We start from the raw sequence: 12,642 nt of genomic DNA, 5'->3' as shown, positions 1-12,642 counted from the left end.
GTGTACGAGACAGCAAAAGAGACACTGATGTATAGAACAGTCTTATGGACTCTGTGGGAGAGGGAGAGGGTGGGAAGATTTGGGAGAATGGCATTGAAACATGTAAAATATCATGTAAGAAACGAGTTGCCAGTCCAGGTTCTATGCACGATACTGGATGCTTGGGGCTAGCGCACTGGGACGACCCAGAGGGATGGTATGGGGAGGGAGGAGGGAGTAGGGTTCAGGATGGGGAACACATGTATACCTGTGGCGGATTCATTTTGATATTTGGCAAAACTAATACAATTATGTAAAGTTTAAAAATAAAATAAAATTAGAAAAAAAAAACAAAACAAAAGTTCTCATGCTGTAACTAAGACCTGGTGTAGCCAAATAAATCAACAAAACAGAAAAAAAAAAAGAAAATAATTCAGGACCCTGCTGTCACACAGCACAGTAACTGTGCTGAATTAATAATAGTACATTATCACATGTAGTGTAAAACTGTTTTCCACCCCAAACACCCCAAACATATTATTGCCTCTAATGCTAAGTCAGCATATCATGTCATGCTGCTGCTGCTGCTGCTAAGTCATTTCAGTCGTGTCCAACTCTGTGCGAACCCACAGATGGCAGCCCACCAGGCTACCCCGTCTCTGGGATTCTCCAGGCAAGAACACTGGAGTGGGTTGCCATTTCCTTCTCCAATGCATGAAAGTGAAAAGTGAAGGTGAAGTTGCTCAGTCGTGTACGACTCCTAACGACCCCATGGACTGCAGCCCACCAGGCTCCTTCGTCCATGGGATTTTCCAGGCAAGAGTACTGGAGTGGGGTGCCATTGCCTTCTCCCATATCATTTCATAGTATGGCTTATTTTTAAAAGAACATTGAAGTACATTTTTGGATTAAACCATGAAGTCTAGATACATCATCTTGAAGACAATGTTAGGATTCTATTTTGTTACAGAATGTGAATTGTTCAAATTTACCTATGATAATTTATTTTACTTTTCTAGATTTTATAAATTTTGTCTGGACCTGTTAAATAATTTTTGAATAATTATGCTATGAGGTAGTATTAAATGTATTACAATCAGGGTCAGAATGTCTGCCTTTTTTCCTGAGCACTGCTGCAGTCTTCCTCACTGTCTTTGAGACAGATGCTTTTGGGGGGTTCTGTTTCCTCCTCTGCAAATTAATGTTAGTGTGATTCTTTAAATCAAAGTTTTTAATTTTTGGCTCAAAAAACTTACTAACAAGAGAAAAAGTTCATTTTATCATATTAATGATCGAGACAAAGCAGGGATTTCATAGTCAAGTGCAAATCATAAGTGTTTTTTTTAATTAAGGTGAACTAAAAGGAGTACATCAAGGCTGTATATTATCACCCTGCTTATTTAACTTCTATGCAGAGTACATCATGAGAAACGCTGGACTGGAAGAAATACAAGCTGGAATCAAGATTGCCGGGAGAAATCTCAATAACCTCAGATATGCAGATGACACCACCCTTATGGCAGAAAGTGAAGAGCCACTTTCAACATATTAAAATACAAACAATAAATGAGATTTTATGTATTTATAGAACTTGAGTTAAAATCATGGTCTAATCTTCTAACAAATCTTTCTTTTCATAGGGGAATTAGGTCAGTAGATGTGTTAATTTTGATTAAATTCAACCTTAGACAGTGAAGATTCAGCAAGTCCAGTTACAAGCTGGGAAGCAGATCTGGAACCATGCCCTGTGTTTTAGTAGTAAGAAATATAGTGTTTATTTAGCTAGACCCTACAGGGATTTTGTCCTCATATTGCTAGAGAAATAATCAATGCTAATATTTGCAACAAAAAAAAAGGATCCAAGTTTTACTTTTCTTGTTTACTTTGCTATAATTGGTCTCATACTTCCAAGAAAAAAAGATATTTTATTACAACTTTTTGGCTTTGAGCAAAAAACACAACTATAATATATAATATAATATATATACATATATGAAATATAAAAATATTTTAGTATGTGTTGGGACAATGGCCAGTTAAATGCCCATGGCAGGGCAAGATGGGCTTCCCTAGGGGCTCAGAGAGTAAACAATCTGCCTGCAATGCAAGAGATACAGGAGATATGGGTTCAGTTCCTGGGTTGGGAAGATCCCCTGGAGGAGGGCACAGCAACTCACTCCAGTATTCTTGCATGGAAAGTCTCATGGACAGAGGAGTCTGGCGGTCTACAGTCCATAGATGGTAATGAGTCAGACACTACTGAAGCAACTGAGCACACACATATGCAGGCAAGACAGCTGCTACTTATTTTTTTTAAGTTAAAAATTTGTAAGCCTCTTAGTTTCAAAAGATCTTGGGGTTTTACATCTCTAGAAGGCTTATGGTACCACAGTATAACTGTCTCAGGAACTGTAGTTAGTACAGCATGAGTCTCTCAAATTGTCAGTTACCTTTTAGGTTTGCTATTACAGACATGGCTTAAAACAGCTTGCTGGTCTGACTAAACCATCTAACTTTAGGACGTTAATTTCTTATACCTTTCATAGATCATATCAGGAAACCCAGAGGCACTGTTCAGAAAAACTTGTTTATTGACAAAATAAAATTAATCATTCTTTCTTTGGGCCCATTAAAGGAAGATCCCACCTTCTGACTTCAGAATCTTCTGAGAATTGATCATGAAAAAATGCTGAAAGAAAATGGTTTCTAACAATTGTTGAGCTCACTTCTTTCTTGGGGTTCCAGCTGCAAAGCTTTTTCCAATTCATTAATTGTATAAATATTTCTTGAGTATTTTCTATATGGCAAGGACTTGACTTTACTTGCCAGTACTAGTCGTCATGGCAGCAACAGACCTTGGCCCCTGCCTTAATCATGCTTAGAATCTAATGGGAGTGTGATAGTTTTTAAAATTCATTTTTTTTTAATTCAATCAGTTCTAGTTGTGGCAAGTATTGTGAAGGAGAGCTGTAGGGTTCTGTGTAGTCTGAAAAGGAGGGAACTGACACAGTCTAATGAGGACTGGAGTGGGTGGTGGTCACAGTCTCCCTAAAGAAATGCCATTTTGGTTACATTTTGTACAATGAGTAGGAGTCAGCCATATGACGAAGACTGAGGTCTTTCTTTCCCTCCAGTGCCACTGGCTGAAGTTGCCCCAAGAAAAAAAATTGAGTGCTATTCAACCATAAAAGGAGTTTCATGTACAAGGGAAGCATGGGGTCTGAGTATTTGATGTCATGGTCAGCCTCATTAGGTGAATACAAACTGAAGGCTGAGCTCTATATTAAGCAAGAGAAGCTGGGGACAAAAGGCTATATGATTTCGTTGTGTGACCAGCACAAAGGCAGAGCTCACATAAATTTTCTCATTAATACTTTAAAAAGTATAAAGCAGATAAAGTTACCTTCATTTGCTCCATGAGAGAAATCAAGCATGGAGAGGTGAAGCCCTTGCTTCATATTCACAGGTGAGACAGAGTTCAAACTGATATCTCTGATGATCCCACGTTGCCTTCCAAGACTGCAAAGGAAATAGAGTATTGCATGAGGTCCTGGGTGTGACTGACGTGGTTAAAACCCTTAAAAGAGAGTGGTTGTCAAACGTTTGTGTATTTATTTATTGTGCTTCCTTCACTAAACGGGAAGATCTATCAGGACAGGATCATGTCTTTCTTTGTTCACTGTTCTTTTCCCTGTGCCTTGTAGATTGTATGGCAAGTAGTAGACTTTCCATAGATACTTTTGTATAAATGGATGTAAGGACAAATAAGACAGTCTAGAAGTAGAGAAACATCTGTAAACAAGTAGCTGTGATATAAGGTAAAAGATGATAATATTGATAAAAGAAATTTATCTATAATGCTCTGGGAATTCAGAAAAGGGAGGCATCTCTTCTGACAGGAGGAATCAGGAAATTCTTCCTGGCATGTGACTCAGTCTTGAAAATCAATGAGACTTTGGAGAATATAGATGGAAAAAAGAGTGTGCACAAAAAAAGAGATAGGATGATCAAGTATACAAAGACTGGGAGTCTAAGATTAAATACAGAAAGAAGAAGAAATTTAGTTTGACTGAAATATAACATAGTATGAAAGAATGTTCTTGAAGTTTAGACTTAAAACTCCAGATTCTAAGGAACCTACAGTCTGGCTGGGATGAGAAGATGTGACTGCTAATTAATACATCAAAGGAGTGGATAAGATAGGCATTGTTCTGAACACACCACCCCAAAACTTAGTCTTAAAACAATGATCATTTGTGTAGCTCCTGAATCTGCAAGTTGAGCAGGGTTTAGCAGAGAAAATTGACTTTATAAGCATTAATCAGTAGAGGGGTTCAGAAGTGGGAGGGAGGGGTTGAATAATTAAGGGTAATTCACTTACATGTCTAAAGATGTTGATGTGAGCTCATAATTGAGTTCTTAGCACCTCCTCTGGGCTATCAGTGGAAATGCTTACCTGTGGCCTCTCCATGTAGCTCAGGCTTCCTCACAACACAGTGGCTAGTTTCAAGTTCAGGCATCTGAAAAGGACCAAGTTGGAGGCATATTGCCAGTTTACACCTTAGCCTCAGAAGTCACATAGTGTCACTTTGCTTGTAGTTACAGGACCACTAAGAATCAAGGGGAGGGAACAAGACCCTACTTCTCAATGGAAGGAGGGTCAACATCACTTTGTAAGCAGAGGATCTGGGATGGAATATATTGGTGCAGTCATCTTTGAAAAATACAATTTAAAAGTATGTTCTATTTTAAGTCTGTTGACACCAAGGGGTAAATGGAGCTATAAAAATATTTGTCCTTTCATCAGAGGAATATAGAGTGTATAAGTGGCAGGGAATGGAGTGGGTGAATGTGTACATTGGTTGGTTGGGTGGAGAGAAAGGTGCATATACAGTGCCAGTAAGAATTCATATGTAGGAAGTGCTGGCTCAGGTCAGTATTCATCATGCTTTTGAGAGGAAGAATCCACTCTTGTTTACTCACTGAACTGGCATAAACAACCCCGCATATGTAAGACACTTAACTAAGATTTAATGAACAATAAAATCTGTTGTTGAAACAAAGAAGGCATAGATCTGTATCAGTCAGGTTTTAAGAATATATTGAGAGTGCTACTTGTTATTCAGTAGACCAGATTCAGTTTTGCCCAACTTTTGGAATGCCAGTCAAAGCTATACTTTTTCCAGTAGTCATGTATGGATGTAAGGGTTGGAGTATGAAGAAAGCTGAGCACAGAAGAATTGATGCTTTTGAACCTTAGTGTTGGAGAAGACTCTTGAGAGTCCCTTGGACTGCAAGGTGATCCAACCAGTCCATCCTAAAGGAAATCAGTTCTGAATATTCATTGGGAGGACTGATGATGAAGCTGGAACTCCAATACTTTGGCCACCTGATATGAGGAACCAACTCACTGGAAAAGACCCTGCTGCTGGGAAAGATTGAAGGTGGGAAGAGAAGGGGATGATAGAGGATGAGATGGTTGGATGGCATCACCGATGCAATGGACATGAGTTTGAGTAGGCTCCAGGATGGATGATGGACAGGGAAGCCTGGCGTGCTGTAATCCATGGGGTCACAAAGAGTCAGACACAACTGAGAAACTGAACTGAGACTGCAACTGAAATGCCAGGTCAACATCCCTAACCTCATTTTTGCCCCAGAGTCAGATAGAAAGTGTAGCAAAATCCTTCCATTCATTGCTTATAGAAAGTGAAAGTGAAGTCACTCAGTCGTGTCCAACTCTTTGTGACCCCCATGGACTGTAGCCTACCGGGTTCCTCCATCCGTGGGATTTTCCAGGCAAGAATACTGGAGTGGGTTGCCATTTCCTTCTCCAAGAGATCTTCCCAACCCAGGGACTGAATCCGGGTCTCCTGCATTGTAGGCAAACGCTTTACCATCTGAGCCACCAGGGAAGTCCATACTATTGCTTATATCTGTGCTCAAATATCTGAGAGTAACTGTTTTCAAGTATTTCCCCTATAGTTTCAAATCCATATGATTGTTTTCCTGTGGTAGTTAAGTTTAGCCCAATGTATGTGAAATTCATAATTCTACTTAAGTTACTTAATTCCTTTAATTTCCATATTATCTCCAAATTTCCTTTGCTACCCCTTATACTCTTTCTTAACTCTTTCTAATGTAAGCAGAGCTGACAGCCAATTGCATCAGAAGAATCCTCACAGGTCTGGTAGAAATCAAACCAAGGAAAGGAAAAAGCAACTGAATGAGTGTGTATGTCAGGTGTGGACAGAACTGGGTCAGAGGTGTGTATGAAGGTGAGCAGGAGACCAAGAAAAACTGTGCTGGTAAGAGAAGTCGGTGGGGAGGAAGCATCTCTGAGGTGTCTACTTCCTTGACAGCCTGAGTGTCTGTGCACTGATGCAGATTTAAAACAAGTATATAAGAAAAAGCCCATCTCCATGAATGGATACAATTTTGGCTCAACACAGGGTTAGGTGGGCTTACATTCTATTCAGACCTTGTCTTTCACCCCATAATTGAGGCCTCTCTCCTTGTTGGACTGTCCGGCCCGGGTAGCTGTACTCAGCTGTCAGCAGCAGCTAGCTGCTGTCTAGGAGCTTATCCTGAATCAACAAGCAGCCCAGGAATCAGTAGTCCTCCCACCTGAGTAGAGATTGGCCTCTACACAATGCTCTCTTTATTCTCTTTGCACCTGTCGAACAAGACTTAGCAACCAAAACAACAACAATGGCATCAGCTACGCTTCATAGTCTCTTTCTTGTCAGACACTTTCGGCTGATGAGAATTAATTTGTAAAATGAGATGTATTTTTCATTTGACTTTTCTTATAAACCTTTAGTCTAAACTCATTTAACAGATGCATTAGTATATGTTTCTCCCAGGAGGAAGCTAAAAACAAGGTAAATACAACACAGTTTGAAGAGGCATTAGAGCCGAGCATGGGATACTGTGAGAACCCAGAGGAAAACAGAGAGGAGCGTAGAAGTGACACAGGGAGGATTTCATGGAAGAGGAAGCCATTAAGCTCATAGACTCAGGATAAACAATTTCTAACACAGAAATGCAAGTCATGTGTATGGCTGTTTTCTCTGACGACTGGTAATGCACAATGACAGTTGTGCATTACTGCTGGCCTGACACATCTCCTGCAGCTGTGAATGCATCATATACCTGAGAGGACTTCCACAATCCAGCTGTCCTCCACAACTTCTGAGGACAAAGAACCCTCTGCTGCCAGGGAGCATTTGATAAGGACACAGAGTTTGAAAGCTCAGCAAATAAGCAAATAATCATCATTTTGTCTCTTACATAAAGTGGGAACAAAACTTAGCATGCAGGTTTGGATGCTTGCTGGGCCAAGGAAACCACACTGTGATGAGTTTGTCTCTATTCCTACCTCATAAAGTGGCATGTGGATTGTGGGATGAGAATCAGTGATGAATCTCTGGTCTGGCACTGGAGGGAGAGAAGGAGCCAGCTATGTCTGACTTCAAGGACTGTCGTGATCAGGAACCCTGCTCTGGCCCTGAGCCTCTTGGGGAACTACTGGAGCATTTAGGATAGGGGAGGTAGAATGAAGAAGGGGGAGAAACCTATGATGATTCATAGTGGCAGTAAGGGCTTAAATCCTTCAAATACTGTGAACTACAATTTCCTAAGGATGCTCTATCAAAAGGCAAAAGGAAAAAATTTCCCACAAGAATAGTCTATTGCCCTCCTTCTCCCTAAAATCATTACCCTTCCTTCAATCTCCACTCTGGCCACAGGGGAAAACTTTGGAGCCTAGCTCCTGATCTTTCCTGGGTTGGCCAAAATTATGTGAAGGAGCCCTTTACTAGAACCAAAGTAATTAGAGTCTGTTAAAAGAAGTGCCCCTGTCCTGGCATTCATTAATTCATTAGCCTTATAAACACATTTAGAAAAATAAACTTCTCAGAGAAGTTGCCAGGAGAACAGAGACCATAAAGAAAGACATGAGAACTGATGAATTAAGATGATGGAAACTGGAGGAAAATAAGGACCCAGAGGAAGGGTCCTTTGGAGGGAAGGCAGACAGATCAGAAAGTGGAATTCAAATGCAGACTTCTCCCCAGGGAGCATCAGGAGGGCTCTACTCTCTGAAGCAGGGGAGACCCTGCTAGTCAGGGAAGTTGACAAAGGCAAAGTTGAAAGTTTACCAAATTCAGACTCAACTGGATGTGAGTCTGACCTTGGCCGCTTGAATTCACTACCTCAGGCACAAGGAGATTGGCCAGGGAATGTAAAAGAATAATGCAATCAGAGGTGAGAGAATTTTCATCCCATCTCCTCTAATTACTTGCCATGTGGGCTAGAATGGCTGAGCCTCTTTCCTTGTCTGATCAGGAATGTCCTCATTATGCTCTTGCTATCTTCTCCACTGATCATAAGACTTCAGTGGCATTTGAGCACAGGGGAAAGCATTTTTGGTAAACTATAAGAAGATATATGAGAAAGGCATCAGCATTAATAGCATTATCCACTATTTCTGTGAAAAGACAACTCAAATGTAGGATGATGGGTCAACAGATTAATCTTCCTATACTCTATTCAAAGCAAAATCTGACACCTAATTTGAGATATACTTTTTTCTTTCCTTAATGGAAAGAAAGAGGAGAAATGGGGAGGATGGTTCTTTTGGAAGATTTGCCCGTACTCTTAACTAATTTCAGACCTCAGCTTCAAAAGCAGTGAGTTGTTTCATTTAATCAGCAAGAAAGCATATCCCACAAAAGTCAGCTCCCTGAAGGGGAAGCTGCTCAGACACCGTTTCCATGGCTGCCGCTGTAACAATATTTTTTACTGAACTAAGCATTGCTAATTTTAGCCACAGATTATCTGGAAAGCAAGGAAGAAATAGATGAAAGGCAATTTTTACCTGAGCCACACTGAGCCTCTGAGAACCTTTACTGAGAAAGAGATGCTGCTAGAAAGAGCAACTACATAACTCCAAAGCCTTGGGGACATTTGTCAACTGCTCTCCATCAGCCTCTGGAAGAAGGAAGGAGGTACCAGTTTTCTAATTTAGGAAGAAATTGAAACTCATTGGTGAAATGATTTTATTCAAAAAACACCACAGCTTGTATAAGAAAGCAGAATATCACCCCAGCAACCTTAATTCCCAGCCTGGCCTCTGGTCCCAGTTCCTTCTGTTAATGGTATGATATTTTCTTAGAGAGCTAAGCTATTTTGGATGCTGGTTTCAGTAAGCTGTCTCATGAAGAGATTCCCCCAGCACCCGCCACCCCCCCCTGCAAAAAAAAAAAAAAAAAAAAAAAACTTCATTAAATGGACTGGAGGTAATGTTTGCAACAGGGTACCTTGATTTTGAACAAGACATTAAGGTAAAAAATAGCTATAGATAGACTCTGTCCCATTCATAAAGAGGCAGGGATTGCTTAAATAAGTGACTTAATTTAGCTACAAAGGATTCAGAGAATGGCAGATACATTCCTTATGATTTTAGCTGCTGCATCCTCCACAGGGAACAAATCCTCAGGCAACAGGAATTTTTCAAACCACATTTGGAGATGTCCAGATATCAGAGTGGAGTACAAAAATAGTCCCTGCATGATCTCTAAATGAGGAGGAATGGGGCTTAGACAGCCACATCAGGCCCCAGTGGGTGTTGGCTAGCTGCTTTAGCAGAAAGTGAAAGCAAACGTGTAGGAATTGCTCTTATGGCCTAGTAGAAGTACTGGTGGGTTTGCAGGCCCAGGTCCCCAGGCTCACTCTCTTGGGGTTGGTTACAACTCTGGGTGAGATGTAGTCAAGGAAGGACTTTGGCAAATTTCAGGGTGTTCTGTTTTGTCTTCCTTCACTGAATCCTTCTTTCAGACCCTCATTCATACTAAGGAATAGAGAACTAGTAAAAGTAGTATTAACTTGCAGGGAATTTTTCTTACTAACCTAAGCCAGAAGCTAAAGAGAACTATTGGTGATCCCATCAGCAAGGGGAAAAACAAACAAACAAAAAAACTTTTTGAAAACTCTTCTAAGACACAGACTGACTTCTGTAGTAGGAAACCTGGCAGTCTATTGGGAGAGATAGAAAAAGAGAGACAGTCACAAGCTGCCCTCCCCCAGGGATCTCTCATGATCTAGGGAAATTCTGTTCCGAGATTCCTATGGAATTCCACAAGATCACTCCAGAGTTGAATTAGACTCCATAAAGCAAGGCTGGGGAATATTCAAATGTAATGTCTAGGCTGGCCTTGTCCTTGAATGCGTTTATTCCCCCAATTTTTTCTTGCTCCAGGGTGTCACATAATGCCACAAATGGGGCTCAGATATTCAGCTCAGAGTGTGGTGGAGTCCAAGGAAAAATTCTTCCTGGAGGAAACAATTTCTGAGTAGAAGCTTAAAGGATTAAACTGTTGATTCTTTAACAGGTTAATCTGGGGGGAAAGGAAAGAGAAAGCATTCCAGGAAAAAGGACTATCAAAAACTAGGGTATGGGTGTTTTATTTATTTATTTATTTATTTATTTATTTATTTAATTTTATGTCTAAATACTATTTAGATATAAAAAAAGAACCAAATCTTGCCATTTGTGAGGATGAAACTTGAGGGCATAATTCAAAGTGAAATAAGTCAGAAATAAAAATACTACATATTCTTATTTACATGTGGAATTAGAATTTAAAAAAAAAAAAAAAACAAGCTCATAGATACAGAGAAGAGATTGACAGTTGCCTACAGTGGGGAGGTGAAGTATGGGGTGAGGTAGGGGTGAGTAAAATGGCAAAAGGTACAAATGTTCAGTTATAAAATAAGTCATGAGGAGGTAATGTATAGCATGGTGACCATGGTGAACAATATTGTATTGAATATTTGAAAGTTCCTAACAGAGTAGATCATAAAAGTCCTCATCACACACACATCAACTGTTTGTAAACTATAGAAAGTGAAAGTGGAAGTCACTCAGTTGTGTCCGACTCTTTTCGACCCTGGACTGATTCTCTAGGCCAGAATATTAGAGTGGGTAGCCTTTCCCTTCTCCAGGAGCTCTTTCCAACGAAGGGATGGAACCTAGGTCTCCTGTATTGCAGGCAGATTCTTTCCCAGATGAACCACCAGGGAAGCCCTTTTAAACTGTATGCAGTGTTGAATGTTAATTAGACTTATTATGGTGATCATTTTGAAATATATAAAAATATTCAATCACTACTTTGTATACATGGAACTAATATAATGTTATATTCCAATTAAACCTCAATTAAGAAAAACAAAAACAAAAAAAACTAGGGTATGGGAAACTGTGTGGGAGGGAGCCTTAAAGGTTTCTTCAAGGTCTCCAAGCCTGAAGTATAGCTGGTTCATATGGCACATGGTGTGCCCTGCAAAGGAACTAGGATAATGTCTATAGGAAGTAGGAGCCACTGGGAATTGTAAGCAAAGGAATATCATGATAGCCTTAACATTAGAGAGAAAACTAGCTGTGGTGTGGAGGACAGATTTGAGGGAGCAAAACTGGGAGCAAGTCACTGTCATAGACACCTTCTTTTCATGTCTCATTGCCTCCTTTACTGTCTTTTTATTGTTTAGCTTTTGTTGTATTAACACATAGAATTTTTAAATAAAATGGAAAAATGATTATTATAAAACGTTGGTAAGTTAAAAAGTAGGATATAAAATTCGGGGTACAGTTTGATCTCAACCATGTATAAAGGCAAATAATTATTGGAAGATGCTTTTCTGCTTGTGGAGGCAGCCGGGAAAGCATCATTGAAGTCTTTCCCCCCCGTCCACTGCCATCACTTCTAAGTCAGAGTCTCCCAAAGAGCCCAAACAGCTGTGGAAGCTCTTCATTGGAGGACTGAGCTTTGAAACAACCAATGAGAGTTTGAGGAGCCATTTTGAGCAATGGAGAATGGTCACAGACTGTGTGGTAATGAGGGATCCAAACACCAAGCGCTCCAGAGGCTTCAGGTTTGTCACATACGCCACGATGGAGAAGGTGAATATAGCCATGAATGCAAGGCCACACAAGGTGGACGGAAGAGTTGTGGAACCAAAGAGGGCTGTCTCGAGAGAAGGTTCCCAAAGACCTGGTGCCCACTTAACTGTGAAAAAGATTTTTATTGGTGGCATTAAAGAAGACAGGAAGAACATTACCTGAGAGATTATTTTGAAGGATATAAGAAAACTGAAGTGATTGAAATCATGATTGACTGAGGCAGTGGCAAAAAGAGAGCCTTTGCTTTTGTAACCTTTGATGACCATGACTCCATAGACAAGACTGTCATTCAGTATACTACCCAAAGCAATTTATAGATTCAACGCAATCCCTATCAAGCTACCAACAGTATTCTTCACAGAGCTAGAACAAATAATTTCACAATTTGTATGGAAATACAAAAAACCTCGAATAGCCAAAGCGATCTTGAGAAAGAAGAATGGAACTGGAGGAATCAACCTACCTGACTTCAGACTCTACTACAAAGCCACAGTTATCAAGACAGTATGGTACTGGCACAAAGACAGAAATATTGATCAATGGAATAAAATAGAAAGCCCAGAGATAAATCCACGCACATATGGACACCTTATCTTTGACAAAGGAGGCAAGAATATACAACGGATTAAAGACAATCTCTTTAACAAGTGGTGCTGGGAAATCTGGTCAACCACTTGTAAAAGAATGAAACTAGACCACTT

The 12,642-nt window shown here is 40.1% G+C and overlaps 1 pseudogene; it reads left to right on the top strand.

Annotated features, from left to right (window-relative positions):
• Window positions 1–3,395: 3,395 nt before the first annotated feature.
• Window positions 3,396–12,642, top strand: part of LOC105005070 — an 11,337-nt pseudogene continuing 2,090 nt past the window's right edge.

The sequence above is a fragment of the Bison bison genome, unplaced genomic scaffold (genome assembly GCF_000754665.1).
Source record: "Bison bison bison isolate TAMUID 2011002044 unplaced genomic scaffold, Bison_UMD1.0 scf7180017864485, whole genome shotgun sequence".
In the NCBI taxonomy this organism is placed as follows: Eukaryota; Metazoa; Chordata; class Mammalia; order Artiodactyla; family Bovidae; genus Bison; species Bison bison.
The sequence above is the reverse complement of the archived record's forward strand: the minus strand, read 5'-3'. Positions and strand labels throughout refer to the sequence as shown.